The sequence below is a fragment of the Echinops telfairi genome, unplaced genomic scaffold (genome assembly GCF_000313985.2).
Source record: "Echinops telfairi isolate 266 unplaced genomic scaffold, ASM31398v2 ScPeMD7_2186;HRSCAF=2738, whole genome shotgun sequence".
In the NCBI taxonomy this organism is placed as follows: domain Eukaryota; kingdom Metazoa; phylum Chordata; class Mammalia; order Afrosoricida; family Tenrecidae; genus Echinops; species Echinops telfairi.
Genome location: NW_022106084.1, coordinates 5,565,309 through 5,577,815, shown reverse-complemented (window position 1 = coordinate 5,577,815; position 12,507 = coordinate 5,565,309).

The following is a 12,507-nucleotide window of genomic DNA, read 5'->3' as shown; positions in this document are numbered from 1 at the left end:
GGTTATTGAAGATAACAGTCCCTGGAGTAATCATTACTTAGAAGCATGGAAGGGGAGGTTGGTAGGAAATGGAGAGCTTACAACAATGAATTAAGAAGAAACTGTTCTGAAATTGACTTTGTTGATGATTGCACAGCTCTTCCTAATATGATCCAATGGTTTCATTGTATGATATGTAAAATATATGGCAATAAAACTATTAAATAGTTTTTTTCTATTGGAAGAAGTGATGAAGTCAATTTAAGTAGAAAATTTCAAAGGGCAGTTCAAGAAGACAACATAAAATATTATTATGAGATGTACAATGATCTAAGGTGGCAAACCAAAAAGGAAGAACATATTCAGCATATCTATTTATTAATAGAACTAAAGAAAAAAATCCAAGCCTTGAGTTGTAATATTGAAAGACCTTATGGGAAAAATATTGAATTATGCAGGAAGCACCAAAAGAAAATGGAAAGAATGCAGAGTCACTGTACCAAAAGGAACTAGTTGACATCCACCCATTTCAAGGGGTAGTACATGTTCTAGAAGCAATGGTAGTGAAGGAAAAAGTCCAAGCTGCGCTGAAGGTATTAGCCAAAAACAAAACGCCAAGAATTGATGAAATTGAAGTATTCAAACAAGCTGAAGAAATCCTGGAAACAGTCAATCATCTATGCCAAGAACTTTGGAAGACAATACTTGGCCAACTGAATGAAAGAGATCCCTGTTTGTTCCCATTTTAAAGAAAGGTGACCCAACAGCTTCTCAGCCCTTGTGACCCTTTGACTTCTACCTCGGTGGGCTAGGGAGGAAGCCCCTGTTGTACCATGTTTCAGCACTGATTCTACAGTCTGTCTCATGGTGTCCATCAGGTCTTAGGTCATTAGTGTTCAATGCATTGTATATGTTACAGAAGTGTTCTCAACATTCATGTGGGATAGACTCAAGGTCATATTTTGGCTCTCATGGACTTGTATTGCTTTGTTCAGCTTTATTCTGAATTTAGTTTTGAGCAGATGATGATCTGTTCTTGTTTTAGCTGTGGATATTGAACTTCTCCATTATCTCTTCCCAGAGATGCAGTCAGTTTGATTTCTTTGAGTCCCATCTGGAAAAGTCCATGTGTGCAGTTGTCTTTTGTGTTGCTATGAAGTATTTGATTTTGCAAAATTATCTCAGGCAAGCTTCTATTTCATTTCTACTACCAAGACCATATTTTCCAAACACTTTTTTTCTCCTGTTTCCAACTTTTACATTCCAATCACCAAAAATGCATCTTGTTTGCCTCTTGATCAATTTCCAACTGAAGTTGTTGATAGAATTCTTCAATTTCTTCAGTATTAGCTTTTGTTGGTGGTGCATGAATTTGAGTGAGTTGTATTGATTGGATTATATCTCTCTGCCCTCAAGGAAATCCAATCACAATCAATATTTGGCTTCATGATGGATTTTGTAATGACCTTTTGGACAATGAATGCCACACCTTTCTTCTTGATTGTGTTATGTCTGGCATAGTAAATTATATGGTTTTCTGATTTAAAGTGCCCAATACCAGTCCACTTTAGCTCACCAATGCCTTGGATATTGACCTTTATACATTCCATTTCATTTTTTACAACTTCCAATTTCACTAGATTCATACTTCACACATTCCTCATTCTGAATTCTAGCAGATTTCTGCAGCTGTTTCTCCTTGAGTACTTGAGTAGTTCTTGAGTAGTTCCCCATCAGCAAATGAAAATCCCCGAGGTTCCACCCCTGTCAACTCTACCTGTGACTCACATCACCATGGTCACCTCGATGTGGAGAAATCAGCTTCTCCACAGTCACCTTCTGCATGCCCTCAGAGTCAGGGGCCCATCCTCCTGCACTGTCTCTGACAATGTTCTACTTCCATTCACTAGCTCTTCAGTATCTGACAAGGTTTTGAAGCTATATGTATGGTTTTCATTGGCTCCTTCCTCTGGAGTGGAGACGTAAGTCCTTCCTCATTGCCTATTTTTGTCTGAAAGTTCCACTAAAATCTGTTCACTCTGAGTGACTCTGTTGGCATTTGAAATGCCCGCAGCACATAAGTCACCACCACGATATGACAAACTGACAGACAAATGGTGAAATACTGCAAATGGAATACGACACATTTTGCAAGGATAATGGTGGAATTAGAAACCCCCTCGATACGGATGAATGTAAAGGACATTATGCGAGTGAATTTTGTCAGAAACAGAAGAATAAATATTGCATGTGACCAGTGTTATAAAAGAAAATCAATGAAAGGTTTTCATATGGAAAGAAAGAGACTTTGCTGGTTACCGGAGTGAGAGTGGAAGGGTGGGTAAAGGAAGCAAGAGGCGAGAAGGTAAACAAATGTTAACTTTGGTGAAGGAGAAGGAAAGAGTATAAAAGGTAGATCGAAAAAAAAAACCAAAAGAGGTAGGGGTTATGGGGGAAATAGAGCAAGCCATTGGCTGGTTTGATGCATTGTTTAAACTTGTGAATTCAAAATAATACTCTGATATGCAAAGCTCCCTAATTCACAAATTCTCATACTACACACACTGTGTGTATGTGTGTGTCTGGACAGAGTGAAGGAGAAAAAAGTACAGTCAGAATATACTGTAGAGTTCTCAACTACATTGTTTTGTATTGTTGCAAAGTGTACATAACAAAATACTTCTCCTCTCCGCCCTTTTTACATGTCAAAGACAGTGAAGTTATTTATACTTGTGCTGTGCGACTGTCACCACTATTCTACTTTTCCCATTACTCTTAAAAGGCTCTGTAATTTTTATTCAGCAACTCTTAGCAACTTCTGATTCCCTCTCCTCCTCACCCCTAGTAGCCACTAGTAAGTATTTGTCTTGTGCATTTGTGCATTCTTGGTATTTCCCATAAGTTGCATCACACAATGTTTGTATCTGACTTGTTTCACTTCTGATAATGTTTCCAAGGCTCACCTGTGTTGTACGACACGTACAATTTGATTTCTGCTTACAGCTGACAAATTCCATTGTATGAACGTACCACATTTTGTTTATCCATTCTTCTGTCAATGGACAGTTAGGTTATTTCCAAATCTGGGCTATTGTGACTAATGCTTAATTGAAGCTTGCTGTTTAAGCATCAGTTTGTGGCACTGTTTTCATTTCCTCTGGTTATGTATCTAGAAGTGGAGTTGCTAGATCATATGGTAATTTGCTTCACTTTTTGAGGAACGCTCAAACTGTTTTCCACAGCAGCTGCACCAATCGACATTCCCACCAGCAATGAGTGAGGTGCTCATTTCTCCACGAGCTACTATTTACAGCAAATATAGTGGTTCAACTTTACCAATGGCAGACTATAGCATATGAATAACATGAGTAAGATTATTACAGGCTTCTGGCAGCATGCTATCGTCTCTCCAAGTCCATCGTAATTGAAATACTCTGGAGAAATTCTGTATTTTAGATCAACATATTTTTCTGTAATGTTCACATTCTGATGAGGTACTTTTCTTTGTAATGGGTACAAATATGGAGATATGGGGGCTTCATGCACAAGGTATTATATTTATTACATTCTTGGAGTCCCCATCTCTCTCTGACACTTCATATTCATTTTTGCTGGGACTTAGCTTGCTTGGTGGGGTGGCCTCCTGTGGAGATCCCAAGAGCTGGTGGCATCTGCCATGTTTCCACCATCTTTGGATCCACATGACCCTGAATCTTTGAGTCCACTGGACTCTGATCTTTCTGCTTCCTGCTTCACCTTTATTTGTCATTGTCATGTAGGCACTTGAGTCTGAAGAGGGATTTATTGACTGGCATCAGACTTATGAACTTGAGTTGGACTGGGTGAGATGACTTCTTAACATGAAATTACTTCTTGATATAAAGCTCTATTCTTAAAAATATAAGTGCCGCTTGCTTGCTTTCTCTTGATAACCCAGCCTAACCTAAGCACCTAACAATATTTTTTATTTGGGCAAAAGTTAATATTTATCTGTCAAGTTGACAAATATTTAAGGTAGTTAATATCCATATATGATGAGAATTTGGACTAATGATACCTAAATATCCAACTGGGTATATAACGGGTACAATGTCTTTGAGGAAAAATACAGAAACTTAGTTGTTGTTGAAATAGTGGTTACAAGTTGGACTGCTAGCCACAAGGTCAGCAGTTCAAAACAACAGCAGGTCTGAGAGAAAGATGAGACTTTTATTTCCTCCCATAAAGTGTTACAGTCTCACAAATCCACAGGACAGGGGTTATAGCCTGTCCTAAAGAGTCATTATGAGTTGGCATTGACTAGATAGATGGCAGTGAATTGTGAGAAACCTAGTAAACTCGCTGACATTGAGTAGATTCTGGTAGTTATGGAGAATTTTATATTACTAGAAACCTAGTGGGCTCATCTTAACAAAGTTCTCAGATAAGTGTTCACAGAATAATATACAAGTATCCTTCATTGTAGTAATGTTTCTAAGTAAAAAATATACACTACAGAAATATCTTAACGGTTTCTCATGAATGGGTAGATAAGCTATGATTTGTTCGAATAAAATGTGAAACAAATGATAAAATATCTGACCTAAATTTGCATGTATTAATATCTCAGAAACATAAGGCGAGGGTGGGGGGGAGCAAAATTATAATAGTATACCCACAGCGTGAAAATATTTATGATAAATCCACATCACAATGTTGCAAGTTGTTTATAAATGCATTCTATATGTAGTAAAAGGACAAAAAAGTACTTCAGAATATTACCTACTCCACAATATTGGTTATTGGTTAGAAATCAAGAGAGGAAATGATTCCTTAATGTTTTATTTTTTAAAGTCAAAATAAGCTGTGAACCCCAGGAACTTTGAAAAATATCATTTATTAAATCTGATTTACATGTCTTGCACTTTTATATTATATTCTCTTTTTCCCCTGTATGAACATTTAAATAAATAGGGCACGTAAGAAACTTTGCTACTAGACCTTCGGTTTACAAATACATAAGTTTATCTCAATAAAAATGAGGTTAACCATGTCTCCGTGATCAGTGGAAGCTCTAGACAAGTACGCTGAGTGATACTCTTGTATCCGTCTCATCAGAGTGCTCTCAAAACAAAAAGTCCAATCAAAACAGTGGCTTCTGAGTTATTTCAAGGCAGAAAGATCAGTGCAGATGAATACAGCTACTGTTTTGTATTTTTTCTGTTTGTTTTTCATTCCAAAGGTGTAATCTAGATAGATTCTCTGGGAAGACACAGGGTAATCACCTCACAGGGGTCAATAGGAAAAGAAAAAAAAAACTGAATTGATGATGAAGAAGCCAAAAAATTGCACCAAAGAATATATTCAAGTATGAGGATGAACCTGCGTATTCCTCAAAGGTAGCAAGTGCTGTCCCAGGACAATTTGATTGGTAAATCTTATCCCATCTACTTTGAGCCTTTACCTTGCCCCCTTCAGAATTTTTGTTCCTCAAACTCAAAAGAACATTGAGGAAGAAGATGATTTGGGTTCCTTGAGGATAGCAAAACTGTCCCTTTGATATGGTTTAAACCAAGAGCACCGATAACTTCAGGGAAGGGTGGCTTTTGTTGTGCCAACAAACTGGTTTGACTTACATAGACCCTCTGTACAACAGAATTAAACACTACCCATCCTGAGCCAGCCTCACAATTTTTGTTTGTCTGAGCCGACTGTGGTAGCCACCGTGCCAATCCATTTCATTGAGGGTCGTCTTCTATTTGATGACTCCATACCTTCCCAAACATGACATCTATTTATGAGGACTGGCCTCTCCTTATAACATGTCCAAGGTACATAAGGTAAAATCTGCCCATCTTCATTTCTAAGGAGTATACTGGTTATAACACTTTCTAGACAGATTTCGTCATTGTTCTGGAAGTTCATGATGCTTCACTATGCTTAACCCGACAGCTCGATTATTTTATCTTCCTTATTCATTTCCCAGGACCCATACAAATATGAGGTGACCAAAAGTCCCATGACTTGCGCCAGAGTACCACGGTCATAAAAGCGATGTCTTAGCTCTTTAAGACTTTGAAGAGGTTTGGGCCCCAGATTTCCCGAGGCAATACTCTCTTTTGATGTAACGACTGTTGCTTCCAAGAGTGCTGATTGTAGATCCAAATAATAAAATGACATCCTTGACAACCTCCATTCTTGGTTTATTATAATATTGTCTGTTGATTTAGTTATTAGGACTTTTTTTGGTTTGCATTGAATTGAATCCATACTGAAGGTTGCCATTTCTGGTCTTTGCTAGGAAATGCTTCAAGTTTTTCTTGCCTTAAACTTGCAAGGTTGTGTCATCTGCATATCACGGGCTGCTAATGGACCTTTCTCTAGCCCTGATGCCCTCTTCTTCATACAGTTCAGAATACAGATTGAGTAATTTGCTGAAAAGATATAATCCTGACATACGGCTTTCTTGACTTAAAACCATTCAGTATTCCCATGTTCTCTTCAAACAACTGCCTTTTGGTCTACGGGCAAGTCCTATGGAATTCTAATTCTTCACAACGCTATCCATAATGCATTATGATCCACACAATAAGGATGTCTTTGTATAATCAATAAGACACAAGTTAACATCTCTCTAGTATTACCTGCTTTGATTTCTCATTCCATATCCTTTACCGGATCTGACTTGAATTTTTGGCAGCTCCCTGTAAATGTATTGCTATGACTGCTTTTCAATTGTCTTTAGCATATTTTACTTGCATGTGACATTAATGATATTGTTCCATGATTTCTACATTATGTTAGGTGACTTTTCTTTTTCTTTTACATTGATCTTTTAGTTTATTAAGGAGATGAATCATGCTCTTATATTTTTTTCAAGGTGAACATTTTTTTTTTGTCTTGGAACAAACCCTGCCAGGTCATGCTGTGTTATTCTTTTTTTTTTAAATCGTTTTATTGGGGGCAATGGGTACACAGTCAGATCTCTTCCTGAAGTTAGACAGGTACTGCCTATAGATTTCATAGCCTACACTAGTGAGGGTCTCCAGGGCATCAACCTTTGAAAACATTTCCGTCAGTATTTTGGAAATTCTTGGAAACTAGATATTTTGCTTACCTTCAGTGAAGCTTTGACTTCCTCTTTCAATTACATTGATACTTGCTCATATGCTACCTCTTGAAATGGTTGAATGTCGACCAATTATTTTTGTTACTTTGATCATGTGTATTACTTCTGTTTTCTTTTGAGGTTTGCTATATCATTCTTTCAGTCCAGAGAATTTTTCAGCACTATGTCTCCAGACATAAAGTTTTTCTTCAGTTCAGTCAGCTTGAGACTTGTTACGCGTACACCTTCATTTTGGTTTTCTAACTCCAGTTGTTTGCACATTTCTTTTCTTTTAAAACTCATTTTATTGGGGGCTCGTACAACTCATCACAATCCATCCATCCATCCATTGTGTCAAGCACATTTGTTCATTTGTTGCCATCATCATTCTCAAAACATTTTCTTTCTATTTGAGCCCTTGGTATCAGCTCCTCATTTTTTCCCCTCCACTGCCCCCCACCTGTTTGCACATCTTATAATGCTTTACTTTTTCTTCTCAAGCTGCCTTTTCAAACTCTCTGCTAAATTCTTTCACTTCGTTATTTCTTCCATTTGCTTTACAAAATTTTGTTCCAGAATACGTCTAAGAATCTTTTCTGACATCCACTTTGGTCTTGTTTCTTTCCTATGTTTTCAATTACCTTTAACATTCTTCAAGTTGGATTCTCTTGATATCATCCCACAACTCATTAGTGTTCAATCAGTTAACTTTTTCTTGAAATGACCTCTAAATTCAGGATAAGCACAAAACCAAACTCACTGTCATGAAGTCAATTCTGACTCACAGTGACTCTGGGTAGTGCACTGCGCATTAGCGTGCAAACTGCAAGGTGAGCAGTTTGAAACCACCAGCTGCTCCATGGAAGAGAGATGAGGCTCTCTGTTCCTCTCAAAATTTTCAGTCTTGAAAACCCATGGGCAATTCTACTCTGTCTTATGGGTTCTCTATGAGAAATTCAAGATAGATGCACTTAAAGTCTTTTATTTAATCATTTCTTCATTTAATCATTAATCATTCTCAAGAGCAAGCTTAACATTTTTTTCTGACATCAACTTTTCTATCTTTCCTGTATTATAAATGACTTCTTGCTTTCTTCATATATGCCCTTTTAGATGCCATTCCGCAGCTCAGTCATTAGTCTTCAGTGTTTTAAACCTGTTCTTGAGATGGTTTCTCAGTTCTAATGAGATACAGTCAATTTGTATTTTGCTCTCCCTGAACTTGCTTTAATTTTGCTCAGCTGCACCCATTATAGTAATTTATGATCTGTTCTACAGCTGGTCCCTGGCCTTGTTTGGCCTGATGATATGGAACTTCTTGTTCACCTCTTCCCACAGGTATAGTCAATTGGACCCCTTCTCAATCTTGGTTCATTTCAAATGATCCAAAGTCTCAGTGTGCTCCATCACCTCCAGTAAGGAACCATAGTGTTACTCCTAAAAAGGATCATTACCTAGAGCAGTGGAAACAACTTCACCAACTCCAAGTTAGAAAAAGAGAAATTGTATTATTAGGAGGCACCAGTGTAAAGTCCAACAGCAAAGTAGGCTCTCTTAATAGAGTTGTAGTTGTGATCAGAATGCAAAGAGTATATATACATTTACACTGGAATACATCCTTTGGGGGAAGTCACTTTCCATTACTCAATCCACAAAATGTAAATTCTAACCATAAAAATAAGATAAAACAGCAATACTGTCCCTTGAGATACACAAATGACCTCCTTTGATATCTTAATGACCCAACAGGCGGAATTGTCTAGAACACCCTCTAGGCCGAATCACCAAGATGGTCATATACTGTGTATGTGTCTTTGAGGAATATGGAAAGTTATAAAAATTCCAAACAGACAGGTGAGGAGCAAGGCAACAGTAGTGAGATGTAAGATAACTAGTAAGTTTAGGTTAATGCTGGATATAATAGCACACACCAGCAAGGGAATCATTTGACATTCTGGGGATCATTAGACATAAATAGTCTTGTCTGTAATGATTTGACTTAACTAATCCTAAATTCTGACATGAAATAGGAAAGGGGTTTTCAGAAGAGTACTTATCCTCCTAAAACCTAATTGTTTATTGAATTATCCAGGAATACCTAAAAGTTCTCTGTTGTAACACATTGTTGAGATAATATTAAATCTACAATCTCATTTTATAGGACTTCCATCACTGTAATCTTTTTAAAAAGAGAACACCACATTTTTTCCCATGGAGTAATTATAACCTTCAGTTTTAAAATGTTATTTGTTTTAAATATGTAAACACCAGAAAAAGTATACAGAAACCATGTAAGTAAATTATAAATATAAGTATAAATATGGCTGATATGTACAACTAAAATATGTAATCTTAAACTTTTCTCCATTTCGGAAACTCAAGTCTGGAAAGCCAGATAGGAGGTTCATAGCTTGGAACTGAGTGCTGTCTTTATATTGCCTCTGGAACAACCTTAAATCATCACCTAGAACAGTGGTTCTCAACCTGTGGGTAGCGACCCCTTTAGGGGTCTCCTGACCCTTTCCCAGGGTCGCCTGATACATAGCAGTAGCAAAATTATGGATATGAAGAAGCAACAAAAGTAATTTTATGATTGGGGGTCACTACAACATAAGGAACTTTATTAAAGAGTGACGACATTAGGAAGGTTGAGAACCACTGACCTACAATTTTCCAGAGGAGACTTCATGGATTCTGAAAAGCCCACCTTGGCACTACAGCAGATATCCAAAAGTGAAAGGGGAAGTACATTTTCAAGCTAGGCCTAATTTGGTCTGACTTGGCACATAGAGGTTCCACTATTCTGGTAGTTGAGACCAGAGGAGCCCTGGTGGTATAGTGGTTACATGTTGAACTGTTACCCATAATGTCAGCAGTTTGAAACCACCAGCTACTCAACAGGACAAAGATGAGGCTTTCTACTCCCCAAAAGAATTATAGTTTAGGAAAGCCACAGGCTGAAATCCTAAAAGATCACGATGAATCAGAATCAAATCATGGCTTTCAGTATCTTAAGGTTCTGTTGTGTGTTTGGACATACGGATCTTGGACTGGAGCTCATGGAATAAGATGTTAGATGGATGGCACTTGTATATATTTTTGGCACCAGAATTTGGCTGAATCTGCAATTTTAAATTTGTTTGAGCATGTCTATTTGAACCTAGGTACAGAAATCCAGCAGGGAATTCCCAAGTATTCTCCTTTAGGATGCATCCTTCAAAACAGGCAATGCTTTGGTTATAACCCTTTAGTTATGACCCCAGGTCACAATATAAAGTACAGGAATCTCAATGGCCCCAAAATAGAACCTTAGATTATGATACCATTAACAAATTGATCTCTTTTGTTCACAAATTGGAAGATGGGATGAAAAGCACTATGTTGAAGCATTTTTGTCTTTGCACGAAAACAAAAAAATCCATGAGTCTGGTAAATCTGTGTCTGCACTGCTTCTAAAAAGTCTAATATTTTGGTTTTGACAAGAAAGGACAATGAAGACTCTTTGAGTCCACTTCAACCACCACACACCTATCTGCCAAAGTTAGGCAAGACTCTTGGGGCATAGACCAGGAGCAATTGAAGTGCTGCCTTGAAGTCATTTTATGCCCTCATACATGGCAAAGGAAACCCGATCAGGACCCTGCTTTGACCAATTCTGAGCTAGGATCTGAGCAGAATCAAATAGGGACATATTCAGGACAATTCTTTCTCCAGTAGACCAATGAATGCCTCATTACCAGACTGTCCTCAGGCCAACATTAGAGTTCATTTCCCCTTTATTACTGTTGATTTGTACAATTGCAAAGTCCACGATTGAAATGTGATTATCAACCTGTACATTGTTGTTAAGTGCCATTGAGTCAGTTCCCATCAGAGTGGTCTTGTTAAAACAGAATAAAACACTGCCCAGTTCTGCACCCTCCTCACAACTGTTACGGTTGCGCCCATTGTTGCAGCCACCAAGGTAAGCCAAATCATCAAGGGTCTTCCTCTTTTATGTTGCCTCTCCGCTTGACCAAGAATGATGTCCTTCTCAATGGAACTAGTCTCTCCTGATAACATTTCCAACGTACATGAGATGAAGTCTTGCCATTCTTGCTTCTAAGGAATATTTTGGCTGACTTCATACTTGAGAGATAATTTTGCTTGGCAGTTTTTTTTCTTTCAGAATTTGATACATGTCACTGTATTGTCTTCTTGCCACATACTTTCTGTTGAAGGTCTGAACTTATGCTTAGTGGTTTACCTTTGTGACTGTGATGTTACATAATTTCATGTCAACTTGATAAATAAGTATAGGGGTGGAGCCTCTCAATCAGGTCTAGCCTGATGATGCCTTCTTGTGGGTGTGGCCTACACATAAGGATTCTAGGAACTTCCTCTCTTTCTCCCTGGAGGTGGGGCTCTCTCTCTCTCTCTCTTTCTCTCTCTCTTAGTCTGTCTTTCTCTTCCCATTGACAAAGCCATGGGAAGCCACTCTGAGACCTGAGTGAGCCTGGTGGCGGGGGCCTGTGCCAGCCCTGTGATGCTTCCACTGGCATTAGATCCACAAGAGTTTACACCCAGCTGCCTGTGATCTTCCTGCATTCAGCATCATTGCATGTGCTGTGTGAATCTGAAGAGGAATTGATGGACTAGTATGGGAAATATGGGCTAATATTGACTTATGGACTTGAGCTGGACTGGGCTGGGATATTTTCAATATGCAATTGCTCTTTGATATAAAGGACCCTCAACACACATATGGGTGTCTATGGATTTGTTTCTATGGTCAACTCAGGCTAACAGGGATTCTTTGTTATTCCTTAGCTACCTTTAAGATTCTCTCTTTTTCCTTGAAATTGAATAGTTGAACTAGAGTATACCACAATGTTTTTCTTTGGGGATTATGTTAATAATTTATTCTATAAGCATTAACACAAAACCAAGCTAAAGAAGTTGTATAATAAACACGTCCCAAAAGTCCAACTCTTAAAAGATGACAGTATGCCCCAGTCACCACCCCACCCCATTCTTCCCTTGAGGATATTTCTTTACTTTTCTTGCTTATGATAACCACTGCAGGGCCCTACAGAACCCACAAAAGCTTGAGGAAATGTCTCACAGGATAGTAGGGGTAGTTTACTCAAAAATCTGAATTTCAGTCAGGGGTTAGCCAGATGCAGGGGCCAGAGCACACACACAACTACTGGAACTGGCTGGTGATAAGATCACACAAACTCCTTCTCTGTGGACTTCTTTTGGCACCTCTCTCAGCTTCCTGAATAGATATTTTTGCCTTTTTTGTGATGTTGCAGACATTTTCATCCATGATTCCTCATTGTATTTTCCATCGCATGTTTTCTAGTTTCTATTAGACATCTTCCACATTACTAGATATAGATGACTATACCTACACAACCCAGAAGTCCATATAACACTAGTAATTGCACCATGATGTT